General features: G+C 45.3%; 1 protein-coding gene across 4 annotated transcripts in view; it reads left to right on the top strand.

The window, feature by feature from the left end:
- TBCCD1 (TBCC domain containing 1) overlaps window positions 1-20,541 on the top strand; it is a 146,146-nt gene that overhangs the window by 89,082 nt on the left and 36,523 nt on the right. For 3 of the 4 annotated variants that reach the window (XR_012244972.1, XR_012244974.1, XM_073633129.1), the window contains one exon: window positions 597-1,951. The gene's annotated coding sequence lies outside the window, so the exon portion shown is untranslated. Of the gene's footprint in view, window positions 1-596; window positions 1,952-20,541 lie in introns of those variants that run through there. The other variant, XR_012244973.1, reaches the window with a different exon arrangement.

The raw sequence follows: 20,541 nt of genomic DNA, 5'->3' as shown, positions 1-20,541 counted from the left end.
TAATAAATGCACTTATTTTTGCAGAAAAAATGTGCATTTATTACTTTTTTCCTGCAGGAACCTGGAAAGCATTGTACCTGCGATCAGTAGATCACGGGTGTAATGTGGGCTCCTGCAGACATGTCCTCTGGCTTTCAGCCCTGTACCCTTTGTACAAACTTTCTGTTTGGAAGCCGGAGGACATGTCAGGACTATGAGAGTGCTCATCAGGGCCCCCTCAGATCATTGAAACTACAAGTCTGCTGCACTGAAAGACTGGACTTGTAGGTTATTCATTCACAGGAACATGTAAATGTGGTTGTGTGGGCAGAGTGCCCAACAGTGGCACATTTTTTGGAAAGTGACAGCAGATGCGGGGAGAAGAACCCCCACCTGCTCTCACTGGGAGGGGAGGATCCCGGGGAGAAGAGGCAAGAGATGACACATGTTTACATGTTTCACCTTAAATACATGTTCCAAAGGTGAACTTATCGATTAGCAGTTTACGTTTATTGCAAGCTGCACTGTTTAACACTAAAGGTGCAACCTAGAAATTAGTGTTTTTTTCCTAGCCTGACCTTTATTATTGGTCATAACTATGTTTTCTGCTCTTTTAGGTCGTTCTGCTTTTGTAAAGACCTTCGGGTTGAAGTGTGAAGATTTGAAATGTTTGAGGAATGGAGCACCGGATCTTCAACTTTAACTGACACTTCTAGTTGAGGTTCCCATTTTTATTTTGTAGACAATTCTAGAAGACCATTTCACAATAAGCCGATACAATTACATGCACTTCTCTTAGCACTTTTTTGGTAAGACATATATTTATTTTAGGCTAGGTAACGTGCATATTAATGGAAAGGCTGTAAACATTCCAGAATATTAACTTGTACTTTCAAGAATATATATATATATATAATTTAATTATTAAAATGTTTTATCATTGCTCTATTTGTTTTTCTTTTATTTTAGCCCATTGTACAATTTTTGTGTTTTTATTTGAGTCCATGAATGCTGTGGTAAAGGGCACTCCCAATGCACTTCCGCTGGGAGGTTTCTTAATGCGTAGCATACACCACTGGTCAGATGGCGCTGTCTGAATGGACTTCCACAGCACTAGGTGCTTCTGATATATTGATACACTCCCCTGCTGGAAATATTGTAAGTGACATTTTTTTAACTATAAACAAACGATACTACACTATATCTGGCTTTTTGGTGGAGCTTGATTTTCAAATGTGGGCGATTGAAGCGGAGGATAGATAACAAAGATTTGATCTGGCTGTTCCCAGACTCATTCAACCAAGTTCACCATACATGTGAACGATCGATTGGAAAAAGATCATTGAATGGTTCCCAGGATTCAAGGAGGTTCTTCATGTCTTATGGTCAACTGCTGGCCAGGGCCATCTGGTGAGCGCAATTCGTTGACACTTTGGGTGAAAAGTCACAAATAATATTTGGAACACGGATTTTATTTCTTACATGGTGTTGGAGAGGAATCATCTAGAAAGAATTTTGGAGCGGTTTTGAACTTTTCATGATATATTTTTTGAGCAATCATAAATATATTAATTATTCTGAGACATTTGTGCACATAAAGTGCTTCACTAATAAAGTTATTCACTAATACACGTTTATACACGGATTTGAATGTATACATACTATTTGTTTAAATCACTTTTTGCATTCTAATGATTGCATTGGGAGCGCCCTTTACCACAGCATTCATTCTTCATTAGTCTTCACTAATTTCAGGTGCAGCAACCCTTTTTTCCTTTTTGTTTTATTATTGGCGCCAGTTCCATTTATTTATTATTTGAGTCCATACTTGTCAGGAGCAGCCTACTTTTTTTTCAGTTTTGGATTTATGCATCCAACTAAAGAAATTTATTTTGTTGCTTGCAAAAGCATGAACTGCTATAATATGGTGGAATATAACTTTTCAGTTATAAATATAATTGTGTCTACATTGGTTAACTTGTCTGTTCTTTACACTATTCATTTGACATCCAGAACTGTTTTATATTGCACATTTCTTATGGACCATACCATTGTTCTGCTGTGGGGATATTTTCTTCTTGCGTTTGTGGATGGTTTTTAAGGCCTGGGGCCTGGGCCGACGGCCTTTTGTTTGTTGCAAGTGGATTCTGCATTCCTATACAAGTCTATAAGAATGCACAATCTGCTTGAGGCAGGTCAAAAGGAGGTCAATTGCAGGTATTAATTCTGAACTATCGCAGAAGTGTATAACGCACCATATAGGCGTTTGTGCACTGTAGTGCCAACTATTTGAATGGCACCCCAACACGCTAAAGCAATGCACAGTACCACACTGCACAAGACATTTCCAAAAATAGATGTGTCTTTTGCACTGGGTGCATTGGCAGTCCATTTAAAATGAATAAGTTACCTTAATGCACAGGTGTTAAGCCAGCCTACCACCTGTTTGCTAGATTTCCCAGTGGTTGTCATCTAGAGTATACTACCATGCAGGGTAAAGTCACAGTTTTGCTTACAATCCTATCTTCCCTTCCCCATCCACTGCTACTTCCCCCACACTTGTCCTGTTTACCTTTCGGAACTGTGAATCTATTTATATTTATGGTTGTGGCCCTAAGACCGAAACAGATGTGGATCACATAAACACATGACAACATAAATAGACCTGAGGTGTGGCTTTTGGTCGTCTGGTAGGTAAGCCAAGAAAAGGGGCCATACCCAAGATAAGTAATGGATGATTGTGGAGGAGAATGTGCTCAAAAATGCTGTAAAATAGGGGGAATGGGAGAGAGGGTATTGTGCACTGGAACCGACAGAGAGCAAGGGCGAGTGGTCAGCTTAAATACCCACCAGGCTCCTCCCATAAATTCAGGCTACCATACCGGCCTTCTAATTTATGGTCGTGGCCCTAAGACCGAGACAGATGTGGATCACATTAACACGCGACAAGACTTACAACATAAATAGATCTGATGTGTGGCTTTTGGTCGTCTTGTAGGTGAGCCAAGGAGAAGTATATCTTTATTGGTTCTAAGCTCATTGAGCAAGCCTGTAGAAGGCTAGGGCTTGAGGGTTCAGTATATATCTGGCGAAGCAGGCAGACTTCCATCTGCCTAGCTTCTTGATCACATGGTCTGGTACTCCGTGCTGAGATGCGGCTGAGGCTGCGCCGATCTGGAAGGAATGTCCAGAATACCACCCTGGGTCTAGGTTTAAGTTGATCCGTAGGACCCTATCATGTTTGATAAATTGGCTACCACTCAGAGTGTTGACCGGAAAAGGCAGTAACGGGCTGGAGACTGGCTGGGTAGATGAGAGAGCAGACATTCAAGGATAGTTACTGGGCACCAGGCGTTGCTGGTCCTGAAGAAGTTGACATTTACTCCGTGTCCGGTTTGTTGCATTTTGGAGATTGTAAGATGAAGGACTTAATGGTTTGGGAAGCGAATCAGCAGGCGTCTGTACAGTATCTGACTACTGGTACTACCAGAGGTGAACTCACTAGGTCGTAGTAAGCCAGGTAGATGGCCGCCTGGATGACCAGGCTGGGCAAGAGCCCAAAGGGGAACGTGTGAGGATTTCAGACATGCCCGTAACAATAGTGCTTGTGAAGGGTAAATGTTTGCCGTTGTTAGCGGGCTGCTACTTCTGTATTCTACGTAGCAGGGCTTTCACTGTGTGGTCTGTGAGCAGATGGCTCTCCAGGATTCTGTATGGACAGGAAATGCTGAATACAGGCTAGGTAAAGCCTGATGGTGTTATGAGCGACAACCAACTGTGTATGACAATAGGATTTGAGTGACGTCATCTGCTGTGGTCACGGACAAGTGGCTAGGAACCTGCAGTAGGTGTTCCAGGCCGTGCGATAAACCTTAAGTGTGTTGCTAGACAGCGAGTGGTTGATGAGCCGGGTTGCATTGGCATGATGTGGCTTCAATTCATTGTTAGTTGAGATCAAGGTGGGATAGGAGGGGATGATGGGTCGGCTCCGGATTCCTGCAAGAAGAACGAGACAAAATTGAAGCAAGACAGTGCATCTGCTGCGGCATTGCACTTGCCATGGATATGCTCGCAGTAAATGTTGAATTGATGATGTAGTGATAATTGCACCAGCCTGCGCAGGAAGGACATGACTGGGAGCGACTTGAATCTACCCTTATTAATGATGTCGGCTGTAGCCTGGTTGTCTGTGGTGAAGAGTACTGTTTGACCTGTCCACGTGTGGCCCCAGACTTGGGCTGCTGCCACGATGGGGTATAGTTCGAACAAAGAAGATCGAATGAAACTAGGAATCAAGCAGATTTCTGGGGACCAGGGACGGGCGAACCAGTGGTGGCCAAAAATAGCAGCAAAGCCTGTGGAAGCTGCAGTATCTGTGACTACTTGTGGCGACTGGGCTGATACTGAGGGAATAAACATGGATATGCCATTGCAGTTGGTGAGGAACTCGTCTGACATAGCTAAGTCCACTATGGCTGCTGGGTCTAGTCTGAGGACTTGGTCGGGGTCCTGTACTCGGGCGAGAAAGGCCAAGAGCTGTGAGATGAACGACCGCCCCTGCGGAATAATACTTATCACAAAATTGAGCATCCCTATCAAGGCCTGCAGCTGTCTTTTAGTACACCCCTGTAACCGGGTGAAATCGGGAATGACCAACCTAACACGGGCTAGTTTGTCAGAAGGCAGGCTAGCCTGCATAGCCTGTGTGTCCAGGATGATGCCTAAGAACGTGATGGAATGTGCCGGGCCTTCCACTTTGTGTTTGGCTATAGGCACATTGAGATTGTTGAAGACCACTCTCAGCTTGTCTAGATCTACCAGGGGTATGTCTGGCCATTCAGTGAGAAGAGTGTCATCGAGATAATGGATAACCCTGTGGCACTGGTGTGATAGGATCCAAGTGAGGGACTGGGCGAAAACATCACACAGCCATGGGCTGTTTTTAGAGCCAAAGAAAAGCTTGGAGACAAAATAGTATAAATCCCTCCATTTCATGCCGTGCCATTGCCAGAGGGATGGCTCGATAGGCAGGAGCTTGAAGACATCTCCGATATCCACTTTGGATAGCCAGGCGCCGGTGCTCATCTTAATGATGGCCATGTCGACTGATGCGTACTTGAAAGAAAATTCCTCGGAAAGGGATTAGGGATATGTGAGAAATGAGGCACAGACAAGTCGTAAAGTAAGCAGAGTTTATTTGTGAGCTTGCCCTTGAAAAGCCCAATAGGGCAGACTCTCCAAACCTGGAAAGGTGACTGTGAGAAGAGGCCGATTAACACCTTATCTAACTCCGTCTGTAAGAGGGTGTTTATGGCCTGAGCATCGATAGCCGCTGACTGCAGGTTATTGCACTCATGAGTGGAGAGGGGTAAGGTGATGAGGCCGGTGTGGAATCCTGCCGGGAAGCGGTGTAGCAGGAATACTGCCAGAGAAGGGGTGGGGTGTGTGGAGAGGTAGAAGACCAGCCACAGGACATCCACCCGGCTTAGTCAGGATTTGTTTAGCTGCTTTAGATGACAAGTGGTCTTTGGGTGTGCCTTGTGGCATAAAGTACAGACGTGCTGAAGGAGCACAAGGAGCACCCACCTTGGTTACAGTTGTTGCATATCGCCACGCCCCCCCCACTGAAAAGACTGGTCATGCCAACTTGTCTACCTGCTGCTGTTTTGGTGGCCCTAACGGGCCGTGGTTAAAGCCGGAGGTGGAAGGAAAATTGAAGGGGAGGCCTCCTTTCCCAGCAGAAGCCTCTTACGGAGAAACGCCGCGTTGGACAGGAGTCACGAGACCTGACATCACCACACTATCAGCTGGCCGGCTTTACCACGGCCATGCTGTCTGTTTGCTTAACTTTCTGCTCAACCTGTGATGCCAGCAACGCAATTTATCCTTTAATAAAGTATTTGAAGTACTACACTATGGAGGATTTCCTTTCTGTTTGATCTCCCCCACATATGGACGATCCCACGGAAGCACTGCCTGTTTTATTGTGCTGCTATTGCTAGTTAGGGACCTGGGACGGATCGTAACCCACCAGCTGCTCCCGCTTGCCTGATCCGGCATTTGTCGGCTCGTATGACCTCTGTAATAGGGGTCCAGCGTATCTGCACTGCCTTTTCCATCTTTTCCATTGTGCTCCCACTGCCTGTGGGGGACCTGGGACGGACCGCAATCCACCAGCTGTTCCTGCTTGCCTGATCCGGCTTCTGAGGGCTCGTACGACCCCCCGTAATAGGGGTCCATCGTATCCGGTAAGCCCCCCCCCCCCTCCTTTCTGTCGGCTTTGCCTTGGTCAAGGAGAAGTTTGTTATGCATTGCAAGAAGGACTTCACACAGACATTTGCACTGACTGATTGAGTTTTCAGGACTTTATTTAACTTTATTTGGGGACAGCGCAGATTGTTTTTGGATTCAGATAACCGATAGCTCAGGTGCCTGTTGTGACCAGGAAGCACAAACCTAAGGACCAGAACCCCAGGGTGTACTGGGGCGAGAAGATGAAGTCTGGTAAGGCCTACATAGGAATGTTGCGGTCTGTAGTGGGTGACGTATGCTCAGCCTGCTAACACTTGCACTGCCAGCAAGCCTACTGTTAAGCGACCTTGTCTGCGAGGTAAAGGTGCGTCTTTTGAAAATAGTGTCATGCATAGATATATGTGACAGAAAACTAACGCCTGGAGAGCACATCCAATGATGTATGTGAAGTAACAGTATAGTGCAAGGGTGCTGCAGAGTGATGTGATAGAGAAACCCTTGAACTACACACCTGACTGACGCTCTAGTAGCGAGGTCCTGGTTAGGATTGAAACTCGGTCGACTGGTAACCCCTGCAGTAGTGGTGACATATTTTTGTCTACTCCCCTTTTTTGTGCCCTTTGTATGCGACTGGCCCTGGTGAAGATGCAATCATTGCGTTTTTCTTTTTACCTGGGAAATAACGTCCAACCTTGTACAGGATGGAACCTGAACTTGACTGACCTGAGGGAAAAAGACAGATGGAAAATAATTGCTCGTATGAATGCTACTGGAGACGAGTGGCGGATTAAGTGCCACTAAAATGAAGTGTGGCTGTGTGAGTGCCACTGAGTGTGCTTGCAGCGTTTGCAAGGAGTTTAGGCTGAGATGCGTGTTTGCAGTGTAGCAAATGGGTATTGGTGCGTGGGATGCGAGTGATGCGAAGCATTGTGCCGCCAAGGCGACGGTGCTCGAATCGGAGTGATGCGTATGGCATGAAGTGATATGAACTGGTGAGTGAGACAACGACTCATTAGTAGGGTATGGGGGTGAGTGGTATGAATCGGTGCGGGATGTATTTGATGCAAACCGTTGTGCTGCTGATGTGACTAGGTACGAATCGGACTGTGGTAGGTGTGCCATGCATCTGATGTGAATCGGAGAAGAAACAACGAACGGGCCTCTACCTACTGCTTACTGGGGGCCTACGAACAATTCGTAAGCTCCTCGGCAGAACCGAACAACAAAATGGGGAACATAACGAGAAGTAAGCCATTTTAACATGATAGCAAGAGAAAAACTCACCCAAGCTCTACCGCTATAGAGTATAGTGTGTGTGTAGAGTAGTCTGTGCTCTGGCTAATTAAGCTCACAAAAGATCCATAGAAAGCAACTCGACAGCTTCTCCATAGAAAATATTTATTGAAGCATTACAGCAAAAACATGCGTCAGCTTTTTTGGATGATGATATTGCTGTAATGCTTCAATAAATATTTTCTATGGAGAAGCTGTAGAGTTGCACGCTTGTACTTTCTATGGTTGAACCTGATACGACAAGGGGGGGGGGGTGGGTGGGTATGAATCCTATCTGACAGCGAGCAAGACTTGATCTACAAACCACGAGTAGGTAACCATGTATTCGGAATAAACAGACTCACGTACACGCAGTGAGCTAAAGCGTCGGCCTGGTGACGTAACGAATCCGCACTGGAACCGACAGAGAGCAAGGACAAGTAGACAGCCTAAATACCCACCGGGCTCCTCCCATAAATTCAGGCCACCATACTGGCCTTCTAATTTATCAAACGCATATTTTCAGGAAAAAAAAATACAAAATTAATTTAAGTGCAAATAAACACATTATACATCCTCTTTTAGTAAAATATAAAAGTTTAAAAATATAAAAGGTTTGCGGTGGGTAAAGAGATACTAAACTTGTCAAGTCTAAAAATTGGGTGTGCCCATGGAATTGCAAAAAATGTATGGTACCCCAAATTCTCCATAGGCGATGCTTTAAAAGGCTTTACAGGTTATCGGTTTAGAGTTTATTGGTTCTAAAGCTTTTTTTTGTATTAAAATAACAAACATATACTTGCCTGCACTGTGCAATGCTTTTGCACAGAGAAGCCCCCTGATCCTCTTTTTCTTAGGTCCCCCACCAGCGCTCCAGGCCCCTCTTCATCGGCTGCCCCACAGAAAGCCGCAGAAAGCCCCGCTCCTGTATCAAAGGATTTGATTGACAGCAGCGGGAGCCAATGAAATGTGGAGAGAGGCAGCGGCGGGAGCCGCTGCGCTCGTGTAAATCGCTGGGTCCGATCGGTCTCAGGTAAGAAAAAGTGAGATTGTGGTGGGGGGAGCTGTAGCACAGAAGATTTTTCACCTTCATGCATGCAATGCATAGAATGCATTAAGGTGAAAAACCTTAAGGCTTTAGAACCACTTTAACCATGACTTATGGCCCTATAATTACACTAATTTCGATGTTTGTGATGATACATCACATTTGCATTGGAATTGATATATGGGGGGGGGGGGGGGGGGTTTACAGTTTTCAATTTTAATTTTTACTTTATTGGTATCATAAGCCAGGCACTCTTTGAGGAGACATTTGGGGGGGGGGGGGTGTCTATTAGACACTCTCTAATGCAGCTATTCAAATGCAGATCAGGCTTGAATGCATCCGCGGATACACTAGCCAAGGAATGGCAGCTATGATCTCTGAAGTGATGTAATATACCTGTCTGCCTTTGGTATGCCATAAAGCAAAGAAATCATAAACATAAAATTGTTGCTTATTCTTCAAAGATTGCTCTGGCTCACAAACTGCATCCTACAACGATCCTGGGTCCCTTTTCCTCTGGACCGGCACCAAACTACTACCCACCATCATGGGAACATTTCAGGCTGGCGTTCATGGTGAAATACGGGCCACCCGCGCCAAAATCTACAGTGGGACAACTCGCCCCGTTTCAGATGGCGCTGAGACACAGGCAGAGCAGCATGACATGCTGCAGCCAACCTCCTCCGCTCCCCACAGACAGCCTCTGCAGCCCTGGTGAGTGACTCTACCCCTGCCCTGTTTGATACTCAAACTGACTCCCTGCAACCCCAGGACTCCCCCTAGACAGTGAGGACAACCAGGTCCCTGGTTCCCCCTCTGCTGAGCACACACTAGCCACTATCATGCTGGCTATACAGGACTGCAAGGCCCCCCTTTCCACACAGATTGCATCTATCCTCATAGACTTCTCCCTATTCAAACAAGATGTGCAAAACTTAAAAGATAGAACAGGGGCCAATGAAGAACGTGTAAGCTCCCTAGAGGATGTTGTGCAACCCTTATCTGCCACTTTATGGGATCGCACAGGTGAAATGGCAACTCTCCGCACGAAAATTGATGATTTGGAAAATCGTTTGTGCAGGAACAATCTCCGCTTTGTGGGGTTTTCGGAGCGAGCAGAAGGCTCTCGCCCACAAAAATTCTTGTATACCTGGCTAAGGGACATTTTTGGTTCAGATACACCCTCCTTTTCCTATGTTATTGAGCGTGCCTCCACGTCTGTCCCGTCCCGTCCCCCCCGCAGGAGCTCCCCCATGTTCTATGATTGCACGGATCCTTAACTTTCAGGGTAAGGTTGCCATTTTACGTCTTGCCAGAGAGAAAGTTCCTCTAAAATACAACGGCAATACCATATCAGTCTACCTTGACTTTTCAGCAGACGTCCAACGTCAACGCATATCCTTTACGGCAGTGAAGGCCCGCCTACGCACTGAGGGTGTCTCTTACGCCATACTTTTTCCTGCTAAGCTGCGTGTTATCCATGATGGCAAAGCTCACTTCTACACCAACCCTAAATAAACCATGGCGTGGCTAAACGATCGTTATGGAGTTCTGCCGTGGCGCAGGGCTGTTTGATTACAGGTGGCCAAAGCTCCTTGCACACACCCCTATGATACCTTATTGCAATTCCACTACCCCTTGCCTCCATGGACAGATAGAGGGTGTGCATACTTTGCCTTTAAATATTATCTATGCTCCTCAGGATGACTATTGCCCCTCCCCCTGATGTTTACAAAACTGGTATCCTAACATTTCCAGACTGGACCTCTTTATAATCCTCATGGTCAAGCTCACTATGCTGCAGACAGTATGCCGTCATTCACGCATCCTTCTAACTGCAAATTTTTAATATCCTGAAGCTGGACCACTTTAATGCTGAAACATTTTTTTCTCCCTCCTGTTGTGTTGTCTGGGAGCCAAGCCAGACACAACACCCCCATAACCAGTTGGTGGCACAGCCACGGGACAGTTCTCACTTCGTTTGAGTGAAGGTTTTTCTCGGTTCAGGGATCCAAGGCTCGCTATGTTTGGGATAGCCGAGCGAGGAGGGTGGTATGGCGTTTTTCATGGACTTCCTACCTTTTTTTTTTTTTTTTCTTTTTTTTGGTTCTTGTGTTTTGACTTTTTTTTTTTTTCTGAATAGTGCCTTACACTTTGTTATTATATGCCTATGCTCTTATATATCCTGGGTGGCATAGCATGCAATGTCATGTCTCTGCCGTATGCCCCCAGAATATCCTTACCATGGCCAGACCACTAAAGATAATTTCCTGGAATACTTGAGTGTTGAACTCAGCAGCAATCCCTGGTATTGTTGGTCCTGAAAAATCATCGCCCCCAAATTATTTGTCTCCAGGAAACACATCTGGTTGATTTTAAAATAAGGTCTCTCAAGCGACCATGGTTAGCTCAATCCTTTTATGCTACCCATACAGCTTACTCTAGAGGGGTCTCTGTTTTGTTGGCCAAATCTCTCCATGCAGAGGTTTTGCAGATTAAGACAGATCCGGAAGGCAGGTACGTCGTACTTATAATACAAATTATCTCTGTAATTCACCTCTGTGGCACCTTGGTGACTGTTTATGTACCCCCCCATTTTACGCAGATGTGCTAGTAAAATTGTCACTTATGCTATTATCTGGGCCCCCAGGCCTTCTGTATGTGGGTGATTTTAATGCTGTAATGAGCCCGGCCATGGACCGCCTGGGGTAGGGGCCAGATCCTTTACCGACTGGGCCCAGGTTCATGGACTTACTGAAATATGGAGATGGAAACACCTGGATATGTGTCAATATTGCCATTCGGATTCTTTCCGTACCATGACATATCCTGCTTACCTAGGGGTGTATCAGATCATGCCCCCCTGGCGGTGGATCTCCTCCTTCTTCCAGGTTCAGGCCCGAGTGTGTGGCGTCTGAATTCTCACTGGTTGGAGGATGAGATGGCACAGGGGAAATGTAAGAAGGGTATAGTGGAATAATTGAATTTAGAACTCGGACACAGTGAACCCGCTTACGGAATGGGAGGCCTTTAAGACCACGTTGCGGGGTACTTTTATGTTCATTACTGGCATTCTACTTAAAAATACCCAGCAACATACTGTGGAATTAAAGACAGCTATGACCTCTGCTGAAACTGCTTATGCCTCTAACCCTACTCCAACTAACAGGGATACTTGGTTGCAATGTCGTAGGGGATATGAGCTCTGCCTGCTGGACCTCACACAAAAACGCATGTTACATACCACCCAAACATCTTTCGAGCATGGTAACAAGCCTGGCCTCTTGGCTTACTTGACTAGACCTGAACATTCCCCTGTTTCAATCCTGTGGATTATGACTGCACAGGGACAGATTAGTGACGCTCCTAGGGATATCATGGAGACATTTCTTTTACAAGGACCTGTACTCGTCCAGAGCAGAATACACTGACTCCCAACTAAATGACTACCTGGCCCAGATATCTCTCCCCTCCCTTTTGGCTAAAAGCTGTAGAGACCTGGAAGCGCCTCTCTGTGTTGAGGAAATCGCAATGGCCATTTCGCAACTAGCGGCACATAAGACACCAGGCTTAGACGGCTTCCCCACTGAGTGATATTCCCAGTTTCAACACTTAATATGCCCATTTCTTTTGCATACTTATAATAAGGCCTTGAATGCTGGAATCCCCCCCCCCCCCCCCCCAATGAGGGAGGCTTTGATTATCCTACTATTGAAGCCATGCAAGGATCCTCTTAAATGTGACTCATACCGCCCGATTTCTCTTATTAATGTGGATGTTAAAATCCTTGCCAAAGTCGTCTGAACACCGTGGTTGCGAAACTGGTCAGGAGCGATCAAGGAGGCTTTATACCTGGCAAACCTACAAGAATGAATATCCGTATCCGTAATATTCCACAATCTCTAATATCCCTTTGACTGCACACCTACCCGGGCCATTGTGTCCTTGGACACATGTAAGGCCTTTGATAGGGCCATTCCACACTATCTTTTTCAAGTTTTACAGCGGTATGGCTTCGGCCCCCACATTATTGCTTGGAAAAGACTCCTTTACACCTTCCCACTGGCCCGCATACGAAATAACTTCCACACTACGGATACTTTTTCTATTACTAGAGGCACTAGGCAGGGGTGTCTGTTGTCACCCCTCCTATTTGCCCTGGCTATGAAGCCGCTAGCTGTGCGTATTCATTGCTCCCAGCTGATTAAGGGTTTTCCTATTGCCAAAATCGAGGAACGAATCTCGTTGTATGCGGAGGACACCCTAGTATACCTAGCTGATAGGACTCACTAAAGACGCTACTATCAGAGAGACAATTTTGATGACTACTCTGGGTTCCAGGTGAACTGGAAAAAAATCTAATCTTTTCCCTTTTGGACCCTGATGCAACCTTGCAGATTCACCCGGACCCCAGACTACAGCTGGTGTCCTCTTTTAGATACCTGGGGGTTATAGTGCAGTTGCCCTTGTCCTCCTATATTGAAAACAACCTGTGTCCCCTACTGACCCAGCTACAAATACAGACTAAGCAGTGGATGGACCTACCCCTAGACCTAATGGGAAGGGCTGATACCCTTAAAATGATCTATCTACCTAAGCTGCTATATGTTCTAGCCAACTTGCCCTGTAAAGTCCCTAAATCCATCTTCAAGCAGATAGATACAATCTGCACTGTATTTTTGTGGAATGGTAGGTCCCCTAGGGTGGCGCTAGCGACGTGGTTACTGGCGTATTTGGCGGGTTTGGTGTCCCCTAACTTTTACTTATACTATTTGGCCTCCCAACTAGTCCACATTCATGACTGGCTGCACCTGGTTGCGGCAAACGCCTGTAATCCTCTGAGGGAGCTATCGCATCCTCTAGAGACCCTCCATAACATTCTATACAGAGGTCGAGTTCCGGCCCGCCCAGGCACATCTATGCAGAGTACCTCGCTCTCCCTGTTTAAAATAATTGACTCAAAAATTTCAAAGGAGCCATGGTCAGCGTCCCCTAACAATGCTCTGTGGTTCAATCCAAATTTGAAAGAACTGTGCTTTATACCTGACCCACAATGTTGGTATTTCAAAGGAGTTAAATACCTGTGTCTTTTGTATGACATGCAGGGATTTAAAGCCTTTCAATGGATGCGTGTTAATTTTGACACACGCTCATATATGTTCTTCTATTACCAACTCCGACACGCTATTCGTGCCCAGTTTGGCTCTTTAGAAAACCCTGTTATCATACCTCAGTTAGAGAAAATACTATGACACCCTGACCCTACTAAACTTATCTCCACATACTATGCTGCCTTTATGACTGACTGTAACCCTAGATTCCGAGTGGCCTAGACGAAATGGGCCTCTATGGACAGTACAGTTACAAATTCAGTGACACATACAAGACCTCAATAATATCCACCAAAGATTGTATCATAAATATAAAAATGTTTCACCTATCCCCCACCGTATCCCTGCTAGGTTACATAAAATGTGCTGGTCTCACACAGCAGACAGTTTTAGAGGATGTGGCCAAGTGGCAGCCTTTTTACATTTTTTCTGGACTTGGTCCAATAGTCCAAGACTTTTGGATAGAGATAGGGTCTTTCATCTCATAGGCAATAGGCCTCCCAAACATTCCCCACCTCAAACATGCCTAGCAATTTTTGAGGATCTTCACATTTCAACCCATGCAAAGAGACTCCTTCACATCCTCCATTTCTACGCGAAGAAAGCCATTCTATTGTCCTGGAAAGGATCACAGATACCTCCTAAAATCCCCCTAGTTAAAACTGATCAATGACTCTTTGGCTCTATAAAAACTCACGTTTGAGGTGCGGAAAAGAACCAAAACCTTTCACAAAATATGGGGCAGATGGCTGGCGAGCCCTCTAACCCTTTCTACAGGGTAGATACTCTGCTGTATACTGTTCCTAAAGGTGCAGTGCACCTTACCATGTCAACCCCCCTGGTTGCTTCATGACTGGAGAAGTGCATGCTGATCATTCCCTGTAACTTTGTACTTAATAACCACAAGAGACATGCAAATTGAAATCTGTTTATTGACCACTGAAGTGTATCTCTGCAACATGCAATGCTATGAATAACCATTTTGATGTTGATGTACAAAATTCAATAAAAATATCTTTAAAAAAAAAAAGTTAAGTAGTTTACTGTTTGATGATATGTGCACCACACTGAACAGTGTGGTTGTGTGGGGAGATCAGAAAGAAAATCATAGATCAGCATGCAAAAGGCTGCAAAGACCATCTCTAAGCAGCTTGATGTTACTGCTCCTACAGTTGGATATATTTGAAAAAAAAAAAAACTTAAAGGAGAAGTCCAGGAAAAACCTAACTAACGCTAAACCTGCTCTGTGCCACATTCTTAGCCTAATCTATCTAACCCCGTAAAGCAAAACTCGCTGTACTTACCTATTCTGCACCTGATTCGGGCGGGTCTCCAGCGGTGGATGCTGTGTGCAGGAGAGGACCGACAACTGCTGTGAAATGAAGAGGAAGTAACGTCTCCCATAGACTTACTATGGAAAGACAGCAGGAAGCGTCACCTGAGTGTAGTATCAGAGTTTGCTGATCTCTAAAGACAGCTGCCACAGCTAGTTATACATTGGACTCATGGATGTTTTTAAGCCTGTTTTAAGGACTGTTTTATACCTAATGTTGCCCATGTCTACTTACAGAGCTTCCAGGTTCATGATCACATTGTGTTTTGCACCAGTCACTTCCTTTTTTTTTTTCCCCCTCTGTTGGTCCATTTTCCTAATAGCCATACTGTGCTGCAACACGCTGTATCATGATACATATACAATTGTAATGCTACATTTCTTTCACATAGTCATCTATGTATACACACATGGATCTAATCACCAACATAGAGGGATTTAAATACAACATTCTAGAGGAATTGTATTTATTCCCCAGTGATTTTTTTTTTTTTTTTTTCACACAGCAGCACCTTAGCTCTGATCCATACAAAGCCCTACATACACAATTCATGAGACTAGAGAACCTCATCTCCACAGCTAATCAGCAATAGTGGGACAGCTTTTATTCTTCAACAATACGTATCCAACAACATTTCTCCAAGAGGCCTCAGAGTCCTGAAATTATGCTAATTTCTACACTCCCATCTTAATACAGAATGGTCACATCTCGGAGTTCTGCACCACCAAATGGATGGGAGTCTCCTCATACAGCAGAGAGACAGAAAATTTCTGGCCCTGAAAGGTAGAATCGCTGATTTATGTAAACATATCTGTAAATCTACACCCCACTTACCCATATTTTGCTTTATTACCCTCAAAAAGAACACCAAAAGGAATGAGGATCATCTTATTTGCAACAAACTTGGGAAATTCAGATCTTGATGTTTATAATCTCCACAAAGTTCTTTGGCAAAAACCCAGATGGTTTGTCCATGGGCCCCAATCGGGGCTGGTTCCACTCATGTTTTGTCGACCCCATGAAAGATGAGTACCTCCCCCAGGCCACCTAAACGTCCTTCACTGATCAAATATTCGTATACTAAACCATCTCAAGGTACCCCTAAATCTCAACGTCCTGAGGACAGCTAGAATCCAGGAGCCCCACCAAGGAGTAATGAATCTCCTCTTACGCCCAGGTCTATCCCACCTGATAATTCCATTCATACCACAGTCCACCCCCACAGTATCCCCTTAGTACTATCAGTGACTGACCATGATCCCCTCAATTCAGATGGTCCTTCCCCTCCTCTGACCTTGCCTGACAATAACCAGCAACCCCACACCAACATGTAGCCCCACCGTTCACCCAGCTCCATCATTACAGAATGAAGAGAATTCTTTTTTCGAGAACAGCCCCCCGACAAGCCTCGCCAAAAGAAATTACAGAGAAGAGGGGGGGGGGCAGAGGTATACATCCATCCCACACGAGGTGGGACTACGAGCGTTGAGCACTTCTTAGCTGGGGACCCCCTTACCAATTCCAGATAAGCTAATTTAATTCTTGATCGATCTACGCTAAGAACTTTGTTAAACCAACCGCGGGTAACTCCTTTATCCATTTCCACAGTTGTCACCACCCCAGGTGGGTTAGGAACATTCCCCATAGTAAATTCTGCCGCCTGCGGAAAAATTGCACACCTGATATAGATTCTGATGCCTATGGACAATTGCTGACCAAAATATTATTGGATAAGGGATACCCCTTTTCATTGTTAGAAGACAATGAAGACAACATTATCTGAATCGAGCTCCCAGTCATTCAAAAGACCAATCCTTGTCCAATTCAGTACAACCCATCCAGTTCACCACCCAATTTCACACAAAATACAAGAAAATGGAAACCATCCTGGCCATTACTACTTCAAGATCCCCACCTACATGACTCCCTCACAGCTAAAAGTGATTGTAAAGCTATGTTTTTTTTTTTTTTTTTTTGTTTTTGTTTTTTTTAACCACTTCAATACAGGGCTCGTCCCCCCTTTCTGCCCAAGCCAATTTTCGGCTTTCAGCGCTGTCACATTTTAAATGACAATTGCATGGCCATGCAACGTTGTACCCAAACAAAATTTTTATCATTTTGTTCCCACAAATAGAGCTTTCTTTTGATGGTGTTTGTTTACCACTGGGGTTTTTATTTTTTGCTAAACAAATAAAAGAAGACTGAAAATCTTGAGGGAAAAAAACGTTTTTCTTTGTTTTTCCGTTATAAAATTTAAAAAAAGTTTTCTTCACCGATGGGCACTGATGAGGCTGCACTGACGGGCACTGAAAAGTTGGCACCAATTAGGTGGCACCGATGGGCGTTGATAAGCGACACTAATGGGCATTGATAGGTGGCACTGATGAACACTGATAGATGGCACTGATAGGCATCATTGATGAGGCATGGCAGGCATTTATGATGGGCAATGATTGGCATCATTTATGGGCACTGATTGCATCCCTGGTGGTCATGGGTAGGAATACCTGGTGGTCATCATTGGTGGTCATCCCTGGTTGACCTGGGTGGGCATTCTCGGGGGGGCTGCACTGATATTCAGTGCATACCCTCCCTGTCAGGACAGCAGCTGATCAGCTCTCCTCTACTCGCATCTGTCAGACGCGATAGAGGAAAAGCCGATACACTGCTTTTCCTGTTTACACTGTGATCGGCTGTGATTGGACACAGCTGATCACGTGGTAAAGAGCCTCCGTCAGAGGCTCTACCTAAACCGCAGTTGCGGCGTGTCAGACTGACACACCACACCACCGATCGCCGCATCCTGCTGGACGTAATATGATGCCCAGTCAGGATAACTGAACCACTTCCTGGCTGTCATTCTGCTATAGGCTGGGCGGGAAGTGGTTAAATACCACATATGTCATGCCTGCTCTGTGCAAGGGTTTTGCTCAGAGCGACCCAATCCTCCTTTTCTGGGGCCCCCTGCCGTGCTCCCTGCTCCTCCTCTTCTCGAGTGCCCCCATAGAAAGCCACATTCTATGGGGGGGCTGTCGTGCTCCCGAGAGTCCTGCTGCTGCGTTCATTGACAGAGAGCAGGACTCGGCCCTGCCCCCAGCTCTCGTGTCAATGAGGACCTCAGACAGTGGCTGGAGCTGCTGTGCTCGTCCCAGTCGCTGGAACGATCGGGCTCTGGGGGGCAGCTGCAGCACAAAAGGTTTTTCACCTTAATGCATAGAATACCCAAAGTATCCTATAGAAAACCTAGGAATATCAAGCGCAAAATAGCCTGTAGCAAAACTAAAACCACCCCCACCATCCGATCCAGGACATTCATTAGTAGGGATGCACCAGTGTAAAAAGGCTCCCTGCCTTACTTTCCTATTTGTAAAGCGTGGCCTTTGTAAAGCATTCTCGGTAATAAGCAGGAGCTACAATATTCAGGAGTTCTATAGTTCTACTGAATTTGTAATTTATTGCCTCACTTGCCCATGCAATCTCTTCTATGTTGGTAGAACAATTAGAACGCTGAGAAAACGCTTTGGAGTACACAGGAGATTCATAGGAGGCAAGGACCCACCATGGTGTTCTGAATCATTTTCTGCAACATCATGACAAATCCACCGCTGGTCTAAGGGTCTGAATTATTGGGACAGTCCCTGGGACTTTCCCCCTGGCTGAGTGTTTAAAACGTTTGTGCCAGCGCAAAGCTTTCTGGATTTATTCCCTAGGTACCCTCACGCCCGGTGGTTTAAATTAGGAAATTGAGGTGCACTCTCTGCTCTGAGCCATCCTTAATAGTATGTCTTGGCATATACTTATGTTTATTACCCTGTTTTTTTTGGACCATCATCCTGTCTATAGCTCATTTTTATTATAATTTTTTTTCTTTCAGCGGACCCTTATGGTCCCCAACACACTGAACAACACATAGTCGGGGGTCTTCCCTACCCAGTCACTGTAAGTACAATATAGTGTCCCCTTGAATATAGTTTTCCTATAAGACAGTTGGTCTTTTTTGACCAACAATTTTGAGTACCCCAGACATTTTTATTTTATTTATTTTAGGTACTTATATAGCGCCGTCAATTTACGCAGCGCTTATACATTGTACATTCACATCAGTCCCTACCCTCAAGGAGCTTACAATCTAAGGTCCCTAACTCACATTCATACATACTAGGGACAATTTAGACAGGCTCCAATTAACCTACTAGCATGTATTTGGAGTGTGGGAGGAAACCGGAGTACCCGGAGGAAACCCACGCAGGCACAGGGAGAACATGCAAACTCCAGGCAGGTAGTGTCATGGTTGAGATTCGAACCAGCGACCCTTCTTACTGCTAGGCGAGAGTGCTACCCACTACACCACTGTGCCCTTTGGTAGACTTATATACACATGCATATACTCATACCTATATGAGTCGTATGTGCGGATGCCTTATAAATCCATCAGTCTGTACATTTTTGTCCTTTTTGTATTTACATACATAGATATACACAATTGGTTTATTCAGACATGTTCTATACAAGTTACATTTTGGAATGATCTGTTTTATATAGGTTTTCTATAGATGCCCTTTTTTTTTTATATATGCTTTTCTTTTTTGTATGAACGTTCTTCCTCTTTGAGATACATTTGTATGACAGTGCCCCTCCCCATATTATCTGCTGTTCTATTCCTTGGGAATTGCTGCTGTGCCCTTTGTTTTGTGTTTTTTGTGCCATTTGCAGAGCTGCTGGCCATAGTAGTCCCACAGCCAGCAATCCTGTATAAATAGACTGCAAGTCCAGTACAGCCCCAGGCTAGTAGAAGGACCTGAAGCTCCAAGCGCGTAGCCTGTCTTGTTCCAGTGTGCTCTTCCTGTGTGTATCCCGTCCGTCTCCCCGCCTCTGATGTCACATCTGCCCTGTGGTCCATGGTTCTTCCTGCCTCCCTGTCAGCCACAGAACGCCATCCAGCCTCTCCACAGCACCAGAGCCCTCTGTGAGCAGCACGATGTCCGGGGGATGGATTGGACCAGCCCCACCTTGCACCAGATGAGCCTATTTTATATTTTCTTTTTGTGAGTGTTTTTACTCCTGTGATTAAACTTGTTTTTAATACTACACTCAGGTGGCACTTCCTGCTTCCTTCCTCTGTATCCCACAGAGTTGACTTATCTCTGAAGACAGCTGCCACCACTAGTTATACATTGAACTCATGGATGTTTTTTAGCCTGTTTCAAAGTGGAAGGCCATGCAAAATCTAAAATCCCTGCATCTATAGATACCAGGGATCTAACACTAACCTCTCTATCCCTGTAAAGAAAAGATGAGTATACATACCTTTTTGGAAGCCGATCTGACCCGCTCCAACCCGATTTCCACCGCCAGAAGCTCTGTAGAGGACACGGACCACAACGACTGTGAAATGAATGGGAAGTGACGTCATCCATAGAGTTACTATGGGGCTTCTGTTGTCCTCCGTCTCCTCTGCACCGACCTACACAGAGAAGCTGTGACTGACAGCTCACCGTGGGATACAGTCGGAGTGGGTCAAAAAGGTATGTTTACTCTTTCTTTA

This window comes from Aquarana catesbeiana, linkage group LG06, assembly GCF_042186555.1.
Source record: "Aquarana catesbeiana isolate 2022-GZ linkage group LG06, ASM4218655v1, whole genome shotgun sequence".
In the NCBI taxonomy this organism is placed as follows: domain Eukaryota; kingdom Metazoa; phylum Chordata; class Amphibia; order Anura; family Ranidae; genus Aquarana; species Aquarana catesbeiana.
The sequence above is the reverse complement of the archived record's forward strand: the minus strand, read 5'-3'. Positions and strand labels throughout refer to the sequence as shown.